The sequence below is a fragment of the Durio zibethinus genome, chromosome 21 (assembly GCF_047325235.1).
Source record: "Durio zibethinus cultivar Kanyao isolate XHJ-2024 chromosome 21, ASM4732523v1, whole genome shotgun sequence".
NCBI lineage: Eukaryota > Viridiplantae > Streptophyta > Magnoliopsida > Malvales > Malvaceae > Durio > Durio zibethinus.
In genome coordinates this window covers 12,099,088-12,118,262 of record NC_143182.1, presented here as the reverse complement: position 1 = coordinate 12,118,262, position 19,175 = coordinate 12,099,088, and the positions used below count along the sequence as shown (strand labels likewise).

General features: G+C 30.0%; 1 pseudogene; it reads right to left on the bottom strand.

Moving 5' to 3' along the window:
• Window positions 1-3,581: 3,581 nt before the first annotated feature.
• Window positions 3,582-5,613, bottom strand: LOC149512900 (pentatricopeptide repeat-containing protein At3g22150, chloroplastic pseudogene; annotated as a pseudogene).
• Between the last annotated feature and the right edge of the window lie 13,562 nt (window positions 5,614-19,175).

Sequence of the window (19,175 nt, the reverse complement as noted above, 5' to 3'; positions counted from 1 at the left end):
GTTTAAAAGCCATATTTGGAGCAATGATTTAATAAATTGAAGGTAATAAAAAAAATAAAGTACAAAATCGAATGAAAGAAAGAGATTACCTCGTTAACAAAGAATACTTGTTGATCTTTAACATGAATTTAAAGATGTTTACTTGAGGATATATAGTTTATATCATTTTTGTTTTTTATTTAACATATAATTTTTTATTTATTTAATAATTTGACATATAAATTATTTATTCATTTAACATATAATTTTATTTTCATAATTTACGTGTCATGTATTATTCACATGACATCAAATAAAAATATAATTAAAAATAATATAATAAAAAAGTTATTAAATAATTTTACACTTTTCAATTAATTTATCGTGAAACAAACACATAAATTTAACTTTATCCAAGAATCTATCAAGTAAAATAATAAGAAGTAAAATCATTTTCTCTTAAAAAATGTTAGATTCCGATAAGCAAATTCCCTTTTTAGATTTTGGGGCAAAAAGAAGAGAAGAAAAACAAATCTCTTCTTTATGTGCTATCTCCTGTGTTCTCAGATCTTCATTTATACTTATAAGCTAGGTGAACAGAGTCCCTGAAGACTAATAACGGTACAGTAAAATGCCATGGCTCTAAACTGTGGTGTCTCTGCATAAGACAAACAATAGCTATGTCATGCTATCTCAATGCATAAACCAGAGGAATTTTGATTGTTGATGCAGGAAAGTCTTATCATTAGTGAGAAACATCCATAACAGTATAGTGATGCATTATTCTGCCATAGCTTTGGGACTTTCATATTGACTATAATTCTCACCCCAAACAAAATTTTATTGTTTCCACTGTTGGCAATGGTTGCAAAATTATTAAGCAGAGAACTTAAATCTGTTGGACTCATTGTTGCTTTTCCCAGATGTAGCCTTTAAATTAACTGAAAATGAATGATTAGACCAGACATAAAGCAGCTTTGGGAAACTTAAGAATCAAAAGGCATTGCGCTGTGTAATTGTTCTTCATCAAGATAAGAAATTGCGATTAGCTATTAATAGAGCTTATTTCTAGAGGAAATGCTCAGTGCAGCGATAACCTTATTGCATTAATTATACTTGGGAGTTTTTAACGGTCCAGATCATATGTGGACCGTTTTGGACAGATGGGTTGAGCCGATCTTATTAATTTCATTTTTATACTAATCTATATTCTAGTTATACAAAAAAAATATGCTTAAAGGTAATTTTTTATATCGAATTTGATATCAATAAATATCGATCATTTTAATTAATTTTAATTGATTTGGATTGATTTTGATAGACTAATTTGTTTTAATCGATATATGAATATGAAATATATTTTATAATTTTTAACTTATATTTTACTGTTTAATTATTTTTAACTTAATAAAATGAAACTAATGAACAAAATAACCTTTAAAAATTAAGCTTTTCTATTTTTTACTACAACTTATTTCTTCTACACTCTATTTTTATATCGAATTTGATATTAATAAATATCGATTATTTTAATTATTTTTAATTGATTTGGATTGATTTTGGTAGACTAATTTGTTTTAATCGATATATGAATATGAAATATATTTTATAATTTTTAACTTATATTTTACTGATTAACTATTTTTAACTTAATAAAATGAAACTAATGGACAAAATAACTTTTAAAAGTTAAGTTTTTCTATTTTTTACTGCAACTTATTTATTCTACACTCTATTTTTTTCAAATCAAAATTTATAAGTTTTTTTTTGCACATTGCTTTCCCTAACATATGATTTGTACTCTAACCATTTTAACAACATGCTTCTAGATCTAGTGTATAAATGTTTCTGCTATGTACATTTGTTCAAAATACTGCATCATTCTAAACAACATGATGACAAGTGTACTACAAAAGAAAGAAAAGGCAATGTCTTTTAAGTTTAAGACTAGTTTTATTTTGTGAAATAATGTACTGTCTATGTAAGAGAACCCGCATAGCTATTATCTATCTTGTTCAAGCATTATAAATGTGCTTTAGAGTTCGTTACATGGTTTCACTATCACCCAGCATAATTAATTGTATAAACAAAAGAAAAATTTTATTGTTTCATTCTAAAATCATAAAAGGTACTTCTCATACTCTGAAAATGAAGAATGCATATTCCATGTGCGGTATTGATGAGTAGAAGATTTAGTTACCTCTTGGATCTGGCATAACCATTTCCACACATCCCTTTACCGGAATCTTTTCCCTCTTCTATTTAAATAGAAAACAACGGAATTGCAGCTGATGTTCTCGGTTAAATCTTGATTTAAAGGTTAGAACTTGCTGCCTGTGCAAATCTGGACGATGGGATCCTGAGAACAGAGTAGAACTAATAAGTCCTAGAAGTGAAAGGGTGAAGTTTTATTGACAATGTGCACATTAGGTGCTACCTATGAAAGTTTTGCAACATCTCATTGAGAGATCTATAGTTATGCAGAAGGGCAAGAACATAGAGCTACTAATTTTACAGCCCTAAATAAATTACTAAATCGTTAATCCTGTTGATGTTGAAAAATTCAGATTTAAAATTTTAACTTCGACCAACATTTATGTCTTTAGACCCCAATTAATCCAAGAACTCTAAACCGTAATGCTTAATCCACTATGACCCCGTGTAGATGGGTTCATATATTGTGCATGAAAGGATAAATGAATACTTGTTTGCTGGAAGCCTTATCCAGCTCCAGCCTGCATAACAGATTGATCTTATACTGGGAAATCCACTACCTGCAAAAGGAGTTTGGCGTTTCTACGTCATCCTACATTTTCTTAATCATACCAACTTAATTGGTTCCTTCAGTAAGGGAAATTCCTCATTTACAGTCACAGGCGTCTACATGCCTAAAACTGTATTTAACTTGTTAAATATTCTCCTGCCACATACGTTGAGCTCTCCTAAGATTATTCAGTCTTCTTAATTCAACTCTATTCCCATCCAGCTCAATTATGCATAATACCTCAACCTTGAAGTCGAACAATTCAAAATTTTGAGAAGGGAAGAGGGGGGGGGGGGGTGGGGAGATTTTTATCTGCCTTTTTTTGGGGAAAACACTGTATCACTAAAACCCAAAAAAACTAACGAGTGAACCAGTATGTAACATACAAAAGAAGCACCCCGTTGCTGTTGTTCGGTGAGACGGAAAGAGTTGCATAGAAGTAAAGTAAGATGAGTATTAGAAAGAAAGTCGTCTGATTTTTACCAGCTTGGTTTTTATTTTTCCTTTTCTTCTGGGGGGGGAGGGGGGGGCGAGGGGGGTGGTTTTGGTGGGTGTCTTAAGAAGAGTTAAGTTTATCCTGTTTAAACCTAAACAATTAAGATTTCATTTTCATGATTTGACCAGCTTAAAATCTAAACCAATTCACACTCCAGTGCTCAAGTCCAACACCATGTCAAGGGATTCTGCCAGCAGAGACTGACAACCTGCACAAACAAACAGATACTAACTTGCTTCAAAAATCTTAGCCAGATATCAACAAAGCTCCAAATTTTAAATTAGACAGAAAGATCTTAAAATGTGTAAGATCCTTAAAACATACCCAAGCCACTTGCCTGTATCTAGAGCAAAATATCTTCATCTCCCATTTGTAGCCCCAAGGTGATATCATAACCCGCAAGTTACCCTCGTCACTAATCAATTCAGAAATCCCAAGGAAAAAGGAATTCTGCAAAGGATTTATAATAATCAACATCTTTCATCACCTTGCACAGTCCTTTTAACAATTCATATATCTCATCAGATTGGGGGTGTTCTTGATCATTAGAAGCAAAATAGTTTACACAACCTGCAACCTGAATCCAACTATGTCATTTCTTTCCTCTCTCTGGCAACATTTTCCCAGTTCCCTTCCTCTGCATATATATTTGAGAGCAAAACGTGACAGCCTGTCATGCAATTTCCTGTATCCATTTGAAGCAACTTCTTCGCCACAACTTGACCCAAGTCAGATTTTTGGTGAAGTTTGCAAGCAGCAAGAAGTGATCCCCAAATCTCCAAGGAATTACCCTCTTCTCCTAATTTTCCAACAAACTCATAGGCTTCAACCACCCTTCCAACCCTCCCTAGCATGTCAGCAACACACAGTAATGCTCAGTTGAGGTTTGGATGTTAAACTCTCTCTCCATTGACTTAAATAGATGAAGGCCCTCATCAACCAATCCGGTATAACCACAAGCTAACAAGACTGCAACAAAGGTACTGCCATCAGGCTGAATGCTAGATGCCTGCATTGAGCGAAACAAAGAGAGTGCCCTCTCACCCATTCCATGTTGACCATAACCCAATATCACGGTGGTGTACGTGACAGAACTTTTCTCAGGGACATTAAAAAACATGTTTTCAGCAAGTTTAAGAGCACCAGATTTGGAATACATGTCAACTAAAGCAGTGCCTACAAAGGCATTTGCATCCAACAAATTACGAACAGAAAATCCATGAAGTTGCTTACCTAAATCTATACTTCCCATTAGACTACAAGCTGGGAGAACTGATACCAGTGTCACAGCATTGGGCATTACATTTTGCCGAAGCATTTGTCTAAACACAACAATTGCTTCTTCAATCAGGCCATTCTGTGCAAGACCAGCAATCATAGCATTCCACGTGGCTTGATCTCTATTGCTAGAATTGCTTTTTTCAAAAAGTAGCTGTGAATTCCTAATCAAGCCAGATTTAGCATACATGTCTATAATGTAACTGTCCATCCCCTCAAATTGAATGCCATGCCTAAGAAGATAAGCAGGGTCTGCTTTCCAGTTTCCTGGTTTCTAAGATTTGATGCTGCTGAAAGGAGAGAAGTTACAGTCACAGTATCAACCAAAAAGCCTTGCTTCTGCATCTCATATACAAGTAACAACCCTTCCTCATCCAACCCATTTTGTACAAAAGCAGAAACCATGGTATTCCAAGAAATTACATCTCTTTCAGGCATCTTATCAAATACTTCGAATGATGTGTGGATTGAATTGCACCTGGAATACATAACAAGTAGTGCATTGGCTACGATAACTGGCAATTTGCTTAACTTCTTACTTATATAGGCATGTAGCTGCTGCGCCAAGTACAACTGCTGCAACTGCGAAACAGCACTTAATACAGAAAGAAAAGTGACATCATCAAAAACAGTTTCCGATTCCATAGCTTGAAGAAAAAGCTTAATTCCTTCAACTGGAGAATTGTTTGGAAGATACCCTCCAATCATAGTGCTCCAAATCTCTATATTTCTCTCCGAGCAACAGTAAAAAATCTTCCCAGAAAAATCAAGGCAACCAAGCTCTGCAAACACGAAAATCGCCGAATTAACAACAAACAAGTCATCAACACAGTCACTACCCAACTTGAGAAGCATCCCATAAAGAACTTCAGCATTATTATAATCCTCTAAACCGGATAAAGCTGGGAAAATATTAACAAAACTGACTGCACTAAGTCTTATCCCCGTTTTCATCATATTCCTAAACACCACAACTGCTTCCAAATATCTCTCTGTCTTTACATACTACGAAATCATAGTATTCCATGCAACCACATCTCTCTTACGCATCATATTAAATACTTTACATACCAAATGATCGCGACAAATGTGTCATTGCTGCAATGTTGTTTTTTATGAGTGGGTTTGGTAAGTACTTTAACACGAACGTAGAAGATATTTTGATTGTTAATTTTTTATTAAAATATTTGATACTTATTTAATTTAATTTTTGTGTAAATCCACCCTTATACTAGAGGGTTAAGAAACAAACATTTCATTCATTTGGATGATTTTGTCACAATTTTTAGATCAAACAGAGCAGTTGATCAAAAAGTTGAAACAGTAGCTGATGCAGTTGAATCATTTAATATTAATAAGAATGTTGACTTTGGCTATCATGAAAATGATCCCAACACTAATCATGAGGATAAAGAAGTTGAAGGTTCAACTTGTATAGCAATTCTAGCTATGACTAGGATGTTATGAGGCAAGAAGCGTTCTCAAAGCAAGATGGATTAACTTATTTGATCAAGTAAATAGGCAATATCAATGTTACATATTGTGAGGCAACAAACAAAATCAAAAGCATTTCATTTATTTTCAAGAAAGAAGCCAAAAGTAATAATATGCAAATGTCACTTTTCAATGAAATAATGCAACTAAATGGTTTCTCTCGAGATGAAATATTTTATGCTGGTGAGTATATCTCGAGGGATACTTATAAAATTTATTTATTTTTTGCACTACCACATGAATATAGAAATAATTACATAAGAAAGCAATTGTATAAACGTAATGCTTATTGACCATCATTTGACTTTTCTCTTCTATGACACAGATATATGATTTGTATTCTTAACAACAATCATAATGTTTTGTATTGTTAAGTTATATATTTTCAGTTATGGATATGGTTAACAGCTTTAATATTATAATCATAGATTGTAATGTATCATATTAATTTTGTAATTATAATTACATTGTCATTTTGTAATTACATTCTTAATGATTTGATTTGTTTCAATATTATAATTACATTGGCATTTTGTAATTAAACTTACATAAATTATAAATGAATATTTGTTGATTTGTATAAATAAAACAAATTTGGACTCATGTAAATGATACAATTTAGACTTCTTTATGTGATATTATAAATGCAATGTGTTTATTTGTATAAATAGAACAAATTTGGACTTGTGTAAATGATACAATTTAGACTTCGTTATATGATACAATGCACCACTTGTATAAATTAAACAATTTTGAATTGTATTATTGAAAAAATATGGTATCATATAAAGTATAATGAATTGGAGTTCTATACATTAATTTACAAATTTACATAAGCCAAAATATGGAAATGATTCAATGTCCCCAGTTTTCATTGTGCAAATCTGGATACGTAGTCACACCATTCATGATAGAATTCATCAATTTTCTCTTACGTGAATTGTTCCTTTTGAGTCCACTTCAAAAAAAAAAAATGAATGAATGTTAATCAATTTGCATTTCATAATTATGGTAAATAGAAATAGGTATATGTAGTTTAAAATTATATTAACCTTGTTGGTGTTCTTATAAGATCATTAATAACGATCTTTTTTATGAAATAGATGACATAATATGCACATTCTATCGTTCCTTGTTGACAAGGAAACTACAAATCATTATTGGGTAGTCAAAGTGTTTTTAAACTCTAAACAATTAAAGAAAATAATATAAATAAACTTACTGGAAATGTAAGCCATTTTAACTTTTTTTTTTGTCACAGATAGTCAATCTCTTGAAACAACACAATGAAACTTGTAAATATAAATTATACTAATAAACAAACTGTAAACATAACATAAATTATTTTACATAACAAAGATGAATATCTCTTTATTATATTAACAAGCTTGGGTGATGGTTTCGACCTTTTTTTTTTTTAGTTGAAAAGGTAAACCATAAATATTGCATACTCAATGACAACCAACTACTGCCAATAACTTTTGCAAATCATAGTATCGATTCCAATATTAGAATATAATGCTTGTAACAATTATAAAATCCGTATATTAAACATGATCAACTAATTAACAAAGTAAACAATGAACACATACGTAGGATCATAAGGTACCACAAAGTATTAGAACTTTTTTGTTATTGCAGATGCCAACGCATTTGCACGAGCATGTATAGAGCCAACACCACTATTGATATGATTTGGATAAATAAATCTATAACATCAGTCATTTCAAATATATGTACATGAGGCTACATGATAAAAAAGAAATAATTAACTTACCATTATACACGATATATGAAAATATATTCATATATATTTAAATGAATATATAAATTAACTTCATGTATGCCGATATTTTAGTAACTAAAATTTTCATCATCTTACAAAATCTAAAAATCTTATCCTACCTAATCTAAGTCATCGAAGGATAATCAAATAGTCCATCATCGAGATCGATGTTTATGACCAATCCACCTAGTAAATGCTGACACGTATAATTGGATAGTACATGCATATTAGATTTTTCAAGTAGATTTAGGATCATTTTTGGCTGAAAAACCTATTACGTATAAATATAAATTATTTTCATATAAAATCAACTCACAAAAATCAAATAATCAAATGACAAAAGTTTAGAACTTATATTACTAGAAAAGAAGATTGGTTAAAAGTTTCATCCATGAATTCATTTTCAACATTATCAGTAAATGATTGACCCATCATGTTAGTTTGCATTGCTGCCAATTGTACCTCTAATTTAGCAATTCGTTTATTTTGTTGCCTATTATGGATAAATATTCAGCAGATTTGAAGGTGCAGGGTTTAGGTTGAGTTTTAAAATAATTTGTTGGAGAAACAAAGCTCTCAATCCCCTAACACAACCAGGTCTATTTTTTAAATCGAAAGATAATGTCATCACATCTTCACCACCACCAATTTGAATTTCACTATATGTGAATCTCATAGCAATATCTTTCTAAAACATATGCAAACATAAATAAATACAACATATTAACATGCATAAATGGTAAAGTAGCAAATGACCTATAAATATGATATGAACTTACAATCTTCTTAATCATTTGTTCAATTGTTTTATCCTCATACATTTCAATTTTTGACAAACGTGTTTTTTTCCTAACATCTCGTCTTGGTATTTTGTTGCGTGAGCTGGATGTTTCCTAAAATCCTATAGATATATAAGTTGACAACTTCAAAATAAAATGAATTTCAAAATCCTAAAACCGTGTGTATAATAATTGATAAAAAATACTTACAAGTTCATACTTAACATTTAGATACCCTTTATGTGATGCTTGATGGTTATACTATTTTTAGGCACTGTATTTTCTGTTGGGCTTCTTTTATTTTTTGTAAGAAAAAAAATTAATGACAAATGAATAAACATCTCAACTTTAATAATGTATTATAAAAACAAAAGAAAATTGTTATGCATAAACTGCATTCATTTGATAGATAAGCTGAAACAAACTTTGTCCCATCACTGATAATATCTTATATATGTGACTAAGGTATAAACCAACAGTTTAACATTGTTAACATAAGGTAAAATATATTTGTTGTCAATCTGTTTTTAAAGTTTTTAAATTTTAGCCTAGTAGATTGCAAAACAACCTTATTATATTCAACTGTGACATCAAAGCATTCTTATAAAGAATAAATTAAAACATATGAATAATGGAGCGTAATTGGATTCCATAAACAATAGACATAAATGATCAATAAGTTTTAATTTGATTATTATAACTTATCACAATTGAATCTCATATATAGTCCTTTGAATCTGTTAGAATGTTTCTCCAACTGTTGTAGTTAATGGATATTGTTTCTTGGATGAGACATCTAATATGGCTAGCGATTTTTAATGCACCACTTAACACAGGTTGCCCATCCACATTGAACTCAACATGTATTTTTTTTTCGGTTGCTTCAAGTAAATTAGAACATCCCCTAATTTTTCTTTTTTTTGAAGATGATGTGTCAACTAAATATTCTTCTTTATGTTCGGTAGAGATAGACATGTGTTCTTCAAATGCTATAATATCAACTAATCTATACAAATATATATGGAATGAAATAATCTTGTCAAACAATTTTTTTTTATTATTTAGTTAAAGAAATTAAGACTATACACACCAAAAAGGAGCATAACATAAGTGTACAAAAGAAAAAGCCTATCTTGAATTTCTAATTCCTAAACCATTTTCCCTAATGTAATTAACCAATTATTATTAAATTTTTTATATTGTACGTTATTTCTTCAATATTTTTTATTTATTGAACTCTCAAGATTCGGTAATGTTCAACATATGATCAAAGTTTACATTAGCATAAAAAATCACAAGGCATTGTTCAACATTGTTCACTAAAGTAATATGAATTCAAAAGGCATGAAAAATCACAAGAGATCAAAAATTCACTAGGCAAATAAAATCACGTTAGTATAAAAAATCACAGGACATTGCTCGACATTGTTCACAAGGGCATAAAAATTTACAAGGTATAAAAAATAAAGAATACAAATTCACAAGGCAAAAAAAAAAAAAAAATCACATTAGCATAAAAAATCACAAGGCATTGTTCAGCATTGTTCACAAAAGCATAAAAAATTCACAAGGCATAAAAAATCACAAGAGAATAAAAATTCATAAGGTAAAAAAATCACATTAGCATAAAAAAATACACAGCATTGTTCACGAAAGCATAAACGCAAAAAACACAACACAAGACACCAATAATGAAAGCAAAAAAAAAGACATTTTTACCTCAATCGACGATAAGGGAACAACAGTGGTGACAACAACAACAATGGCTAGAAAACGGTAAGGATTAGAAGCCAAGAGTTTTGGGGTTTGGGGTTTATCATGTGTGGTACCAAAAATCAAAGTTAGGTTGTTTTAATGGTTCTATTGGATTTTATACATAAAGCACAAATATTGCATTTTTTGAAAGCTAAATGTAGTATTTGAGTACTATTTTTGTTTAATGTCAAATATGACTTTTTTATAATTTTTTACTCGAAGATTGCGTTTCTAGGATTTGAAACATAGTAATTATGGATTTTTTTGTGAAATTTTTTTAATACAACAACGATGTTTTTTATGAATAAAACATTGTAGTTTTTAGGATTTGAAATACAATATTTGTGGGTTTTTTTGGTTTTTTTAATATAATAACAACATTTTTCATGATCAAAATATTGTCATTTCAAGGATTTTAAACGTAGTATTTGTGGATTATTGTTTTGTGAAAATTTTTTATACAATAATGAGGTTTTTCATAAATAAAATATTGAAGTTTCTAGGATTTAAAATGCAATATTTGTGGATTATCTTTTTATGATTTTTTTAATACAACGACGATATTTTTTATTAATAAACATCATCGTTTTTAGGATTTAAAATGCAATATTTATGAATTTTTTTGTAGCATTTTTGAAATACAATGACGACATTTTTCATGAATTTTTTATTGTCTTTATATCAACAATCATATTTTTATATTTATAAACATAGTATTTGATTAAAAATTATATTTTTATTAATATTTGACTTCGTATTATTTTAATCAAATATCGTAAATATTGTTTATATTTAATAAAAATATTGTATTTATTATAAAGTGAAAGATATTACAATTAAAATATTTTATTAAATAATCTGAGTTTTTTTCATTAAAAACAGACAATTTCATATCATAAAAAATTATCTTTTCTTAAAAATTTATATTTTTTTAAAAGTTATTTTTTCTTTCAAAATTTAAGATTTTACATACCATTCCTCAAAATTACTTCTTATTATATGATAGACTTGATGTGAGACTTAACACATCTATATCGTACGACATATTGGATTACGGTCTGTTCATAAAAAAATCTGTCTTAATAGTGTTGTGAAGAGCGGCATTACGGGCTTAGAGCACTAAGGATAATATTATTGGTACATTTATGACGGGATTTTATCTTAATTTCTAGATGAGCCTTAACCATTGGAAGGAGTAGCACCAGTCGCATCTTAACCGAAAACATCTCTGGTTTTAAAACCTGTTCCTATTGGCTATTTCAAATTTCGGGCATGGAAACTTCGTGTCCTTATCCGCGTTTAATTATATTGACCTGAAGTTGTAAGATGAAATGGGGTAATAGTTTTGAAGTCAACTAGCTTGTTCATTTCATCGATCAATTCATGATTCCCCACAACTATTGTTTTACATTCAGAAGCCTTAAAATTTTGGTCTATCACTGACCTACTTTTGAAACAGTTCAGTGCTTCCAGCCCCTCCACAAACTTACGCGTGGAAGTGCAATTTGTGGCGAGGAAATTTCCCTTGCGTGTTCGCTCTGGCCAGTACGTACAAGTCTTCAGCCTTCAGCAATTGACTTAACTTTACACGAGTCAAGGCGCTGTAATTGCCACGACTTTGGCAGACATGAATGACGTTTTCTTAACAGAATTGGCTGAGGATCAGCTTCGACAACTCAGTGGTCATTAATTCCCTAGTTCAAGAATCCCAGGCCCTTTAAGATGATCATAGGACTTAAAACGAAATTTGTCTCAATTGAACGCTAATCCTGAGTTTCTTTTCGCTGGAGATGTGCTCTTCAGACTTGTAAGAAACGGATGGCTCAAACCTATAGCCGGACATGGATTCTTTAATGTCCACTAAAGTTTCATCAAGTCCGTATACCAACTAGCAGTACCCACACGATACCTTTTAAAATTGTTCAATTTTTGGTTATATAACCTTCAGTGAATCAAACAAGGAACTTCTCATTTTTAAATGGTAGACTGCTGATGTTTGACAGAAAATCTACCTATGTTATTAAAGCATTATTTTTATTGGAATCTGGTAAATTGCTTATTGACCATAACCTTTTGGAAGGCCAAAGTCCAAAATGGAATTGATTTATTGCTAAATTCTCTGGAATAAGACACTGAAATATGGCGAAATATAAGCACGAGAAATACTTTACGCCAAACTATCCAGCAAATGCTCTTCACTGGGAATTTTTGTTGTTTCCTAGGTTCGGACAAGGAGCGAAACAAAAGATATTATTGATACTGTCCGTGTGAAGCAGACAATTGTATTCATAAAGGTTCCAAAGATTCATCTTATTAAAATTTTCTACTTGAAGTCTAAGAAAAGAAAGAACAGACGTTCTGGTCTGGGGATGTTTTTGAGCACTTTGCCGTTGAGGATGAGCTGGTTTTAAGTCCAATTAAGAAAAGATCCGAGCAATATAGCAAATAAAAATGGGTCAGTCTAGTGTTTATATAGTCTACAATGAAAATAATGAAGATTTAACCATTCAGTTTTATGCCTTGCAGTTGTGACAACAAAGTTATCTGTCTTCATATTCCAAGTTGATTGCTGGAAAATTACATTCCAAGGTGACAACCTCACTTCAAGAAACTTGGGCTCGTGATATTTATGTTAAACATCCCATTTGAGTTGTTCATTTTCATTCAATTTAAATAGGAAAAGGTCACAGAAATTTTTTAGCATTTTTATCTTAAGAGAATTTATCAGAAAAAGAGAATAGGTGTTCCTCACAGACGGGTTATCCTGTGAATATGGTTAAACCCATACTTTCATTGTTTTTTAACCTGATGAATCTCCTAGCGTTATGGTAATGGAAAAAGTTCGAAGCTGTAGAGTAAAACATGGGAAATTTTTGTATTATTCTTTTGTTGGATCAAATGTGATCAATTTTCATAGTACCAATAGTTTCTGGATTTAGCGCTTTCGATAATAGGAAAATCGAAAACCACCTCCTTTAAGTAATTTCCAGGCAACTGTACACGTTCTCCATTTTTGCTATGGGATAATCGATTAGAAGCAATATTTTTCATCTCTTTTCCTTTACTCTTGTTTTTGTGTTTAGTGTTAGTGTTAGAAAAAATAAATAAGAGAATAGAAATAATGGAAAAGAATTTTGATTCTAAGGTGTGAAAAATATTTTTTTAAAGGTAACTATGTTTTTATAATATAACAAAACCTTAAATTCTCTAATTAGAAATCGTGAAAATTGATATATTAAAAGATTTATTTATAATAAATAAAAAAATATAAATTTTTATTTGAATGGTTATGATCTTTTATATAATTATGACATTCATAAATAATAATATATTTATATTCAAATAATAATAATCATTTGTTATATAATAATTATTTTTGTTCAAACATAATGATTTAAAATATGTATAAAATTAATAAAAATTTAATTTTATCTATTAATAATTAAATAGTTTTATCCAATATGGAGTACATTACATTCTAAACTACCAATAATCCTTAACTAGTTAGAAATATTAGTTCTTAATCTTTAACTTTTAATATAAATAAATATTATAAATACAAGAAAGTATTTCTCAACTTAAACCTTCAATTAACGTATATATATTAAAATTTTAATGAAGTTGGTGTCTGCAGGTTAAACCTTCACTGCTAGTGTTAGAATTGAATATATAACAAATATAATACTTATTTATTCTTTTGTCAGAAATTTATAATCTCTTTAGCACTATTATAGCCATTTACTTATTTTATTCATAAAACATTTATAAGAGAGACTTCAATTCTTCTTATTAAAACGGCACTACTTTTATGTTTATATAGATAAAGTTTTTATTATATTTTTATTTCTTAAACATTTAAATAATAAATTTCATTAAGAGTATAAAAATCATCCTCTCCACATACTAAATCACACTAGTTTTTAAAATTTGAATGGATTTTACTTGTACTTAATAGACATATGACAATAATTTATTTTTACCCATTAAACTTTGTAATCAAAGATTACTAATTCAAAGTTAGGTTCCTATTATTGGTGCCTAATAGTAAAGGTTTAAGTCATTCTACTTGTAGTACTACTAACCAAATATCTTAGAATTCAATTTTCTTTTATTGTAATTATCCCATTTAAGATTGAATGTCTAATATAACCATTTTAGGCTAATATGTCCCAACTTTTTATTTTACATATTATTTATATACTCTAGACATTATTGTCTCGTTCTTGTTCTTTTAAAAAATAGATGATATTCATTATGGCCACAACTCTATACTCATTAATATAAAATTTCAACCATTTTATTTTTATACTTTTATCTATTTTAAGACAATTATTCTTCTAGTAAAGTTAGATAAATTGAATGGATAAGCCCAACCATTTTAATCTCTTTAAGATATATAAAGATTTTTTTTTATGATTTTATTTAAGTAAGTATACTAAACTTATCAACTTGTATAATTTGCTTATAAAATTATATTAAAATCTTACAACACTGTAGTAGCAATTTTATTTCTTTTGACTTTTATCACATTTTTCATGTGCAAATATACATTCTTTTATTAAGAAATGTCTCATTTAATTATCAAGATATCATTTATGCTTAATTAAGTTATCATTTTATTTATCTTTTCACTATTTAGTGACTTTTTTTTAAGTAAGAGGCCTCCAAACTCACTCTTAATTAAAGATAATTAGCAAACATTGTATATGTTAATATTTTCTTCTCATCAAAGTTCTTAAACTTTTTTTTAAACTCAATATTAGAGTATACATTAATAAAAATGATGTCAAATATAATCACTCTCAATATTTTTAGTATACTCATTTTTTTTATAGTCTCTTTTTGAAACTTTCATATCAACTCATGGAAACCTATGAATCTATTTCATCATGGACATCATTCAACAATTTATCACGATGAGAAAAACCATGTCCATCACCCAAATGGATAAAATAGTATTCATTTTGCTATTTTATTTTTTTTATATTCACAAAAACTTTTATTTACTCATGGCTTTCGAAGTAGATATAATTTAATACTTTTACTATATCTTAAAACTAAAATCATGAGATGTAGATCATTTATACAAGCCATAATTATTATCAAATAAAATTAAACAAATATCATTTTTATGCAAAGACCACAAAGAATAACTATTTGTGTATTATTTATAAATAAATAATTTTCAAACTTATCAAAATTACTATTCATTTAAGAGTCATACCACATTCTTTATAGATAATTCATTTAGTGATCAATTTCAAGGATTAAAACTATTATAAGCGAACATCATTATCAAATCCACGCATTTAGGGTCCATGACTAGTATGCCATATATCCTTACAATTATTTATAATCTCTATTTGCATTAAAACAAACTTTATTTAAATTGTTTTAATTGCAAATCATGTTATCTTCTTCTTAGCATTCCAAAATAAAACTTTTCAAATCCATAATAAGACATTTGCAGATTTCCTTCAAATTATCAATAATTAGCAATAACCTTTAATTTTATTAATGATGTGCCTTTTCCATTTAAACTTGAAGATCACATTTTACCCAATTTGTTGGCTAAACTTTTGGTTTGAAATAATAACATAAAACTTCACAAATAAATCGTGCCAATATATTCACCCTATTAATTTCATACTATTACTAGCTACAATTTTAAAAAATCCATTCCAGTGAAACTTTTGGAATGCACAATTAATAAATTTCAAAAGCCCAAGTAATATGAAAAACAATCATGAAATTAGATTCATGCTACATAATCAAACAATGAATTAATGACATATTGACTTTGAATAACAATTAAATAAAAACTTATCTAATATCACAATATAGAATTATTTCTCTTTGTCCATAATTATTTCAAGAATTTGGATTTCACTTATGCATTTCTAAATTTCTTTCTCTTGCATCTCCATAAATATGAAATATACAAATTTTTGCATAATTGTCTTTAAATTATTAGTAAAAATAATAAATAATAATAATAAAACAATTTTAGCTTTGAAGTGTGAAAAATATTTTTTTTAAAGGTAATTATACCTCTAAAATACAACAAAATCTCAAACTCTTCAATTAAAAATAATGAAAATAATTATATTGAAAGATCTATTTATAATAAATGAACAAATGTAAACTTTTATTCAAATGATTATGATTTTTTGTGTAATCATAATCTTCATAAATAAGAATCTATATATATTTAAATAGTTATGATAATTTGTAATATAATAATTATTTTTATTTAAAAATAATTATTTAAAATATAAATAAAATTAATTCAAAAATTAATTTTATTTATCAATAATTAAATTTTTTTATTCAAATGTATCACAATTTAACTATCACTAATTAATGTGCATGAAGGAAAGGTTTTGAGTTGAAAAGTAACACGCTAAATAAAAGAGCACAAGGAAACAGGGACTAGTTCAGACTGTAGCTTCCTTGGGTACGTGAGAGTGAGAGAGAAGTAACAGAGAGGGAGAAAGGCAATAAAAATTTTGGAGTTAAACAGGACTTGGTGAGACGGAAGTTGACTTTAACGGAAAATAAAAAAGTCTATTTTTTTTAAAGGACACAAGAAAAAAAAATCCGCATGCGAAGTCTTTGTCTGCATTCAATTCGATTAAATTTCATTATACCGAGCCGAATTACCAAATATTTGTAGAAACAACTCTTTGTATAACCAACTAAAATATTTTTGGTCAGCAACAGAATTACAAAAACAATTCCATTTCAACTTAATTATGCACACCCCTACTTGACATGTTTTATACTTTCCATATCCAGTTGGGTCTAAATTGAGGAGGGGAACTAGGAAAGGAAAGCAAAAGCCATCTTCGGTTCAGCCTAATTTTGTTTGTTCAATGCATTTTAACGAAGCTTTAGGCTAAGAGCACCCCATTGGTCCACTTTCTACCTCCTAAGCAATTGGTAACGTAAAATATATTAAAAATCAGTTACTTCAATGATGTTGAAATTTGATTCGTAATTAAAAAAATTTGATTAGTTACAACTCTTTTAGAATTGTTTTTGGAGTTTAAGTGATTTTTTTTTTTGTAGTTTAGGTCAATGTAGCAAATTCATGTAGACGATAATTATTGTTACGACGGTTCCTAGATTCAAGGCCAACATTCTGAAATGGTTTTCAAAAGCCTATGCAAGCATCGAAGGTTCTATCTTGTGATGTCCAATAGTCCTTAGTACGTTGGGAAGAAGCTAATTAAGCCGCAGACGAAAAATTTCTTTTGATGAAGACAATTATCTGAAGTGATATGGAAAAGGCTACAGATTATAATTAAAGCATTTTACAAATTACAAATTATAACTTTGCATGATGGATTCGCTCTGCAGAGCTTTTTCCTTGGACAACGTAGGTGTATTTTTCTCTCCAGTTGAAGCCAAATTAGAGGGCTATGGAAATGTTGTTGGGTTAAACCGTTTTTGGGTTAAGCCCTTAACCTTTTCAAGAGCGGCCAGGGGCAATGTTAATGTATCTTTCAATTTTGAGCCATTATTGAAAGAAAAAAATTACAACTTTGATCTAAGGGTAAAGATTCGTGCTGTTTTAACATACATGTGAACACCCTGCCAAAGACGAAGTGGAAGAAGTTAGCAAGAGCACCCTGCCACGGTCAACAAATATATCCAACTATCACATGGGAGAAAATGAGTCTACCTGAAAGAGCTGGCATTAAGCCTAGGATTGATGAAGGACCACAAAAAAAGAGTAAGGATTCAGGACCAGACCATGACAGGATTGATCTTATATTGAGGGAGGCTGGTTACCAGCCCCGTCGGGAATAATGAAAACACCTGCTTAGAACTGCCGTAGGCTTAGAAACCTGCGGGCAGTTCGGTAATTTCATAGGTCAGTGAAGAAGAAAGATCCCAACGCAGTGTTCCTTAGTGAAACACTGTTGCGTATTACAGAATTGGATAAAATACAAAGAAAATGTAGAATGGGTTCTCTTTTCAGAGTAGAACCTGAGGGGATAAGTGGCGTTTAGGAATGATGTGAAGGGAGGGATATGATCTTAAGTTGCATAGCTTTTCGAAGAATCATATCGATATAGAATTCACCGATAGGGAGATCAAAAAATGGAGGATCACAGGTTTTTATGGAGAACCAAAACCCATATGAGACATCGAACATGGCAGTTAGTGAAACAACTAGCTAGTGAGTCTTCTTTACAGTGGTTATATCTTGGTGATTTTAATGAAATTCTTTGGGATGCAGAGAAGGTAGGGGGATGCATGAGGGCTGAAAGCTTAATGGATGCATTCGGTAAAACTCTAATTGAAACAGGACTTAAGATCTCGATTTTGAGGGGGTGTTGTATATTTGGGAACGAGGAATGGATGCAGAGTCAATGATATGAGAACGGCTTGATTGAGTCTTGAGGGCTATGCAGTGGATAAGTTTATTTCCTGAGTATACAGTGATGAATATGGTTAGTCCAGTCTCGAATTATAATCCAATACTTATGGACACTGCGAAGAAAACGACGCTTCCATTTTGAAGCTTCTTGAGCAAGAGACAAAGACTGTAGTTGTATATATTCAAGAATGCATGAAGGAGCGTAGGGATGGCAGTCTTAGCGAGAAACTGGAAAGCATGAGAAAATGACTTGAGTTGAGGGATAGGTCCTCGAACAGGGTGTTGCACCGTACAGTAAAGGCTTTATCAAGAATGTACGAAAATATTAAGTGCACAAGTCAAGATGCAGACACGATCATGGAAGCATGGGCCCTACAAGAAAAACTTAATGAAGTAGTACAATGAGAGGAAATTTATTAGGCCCAGCAATCACGGATTTCACTGCTTAAGGAGGG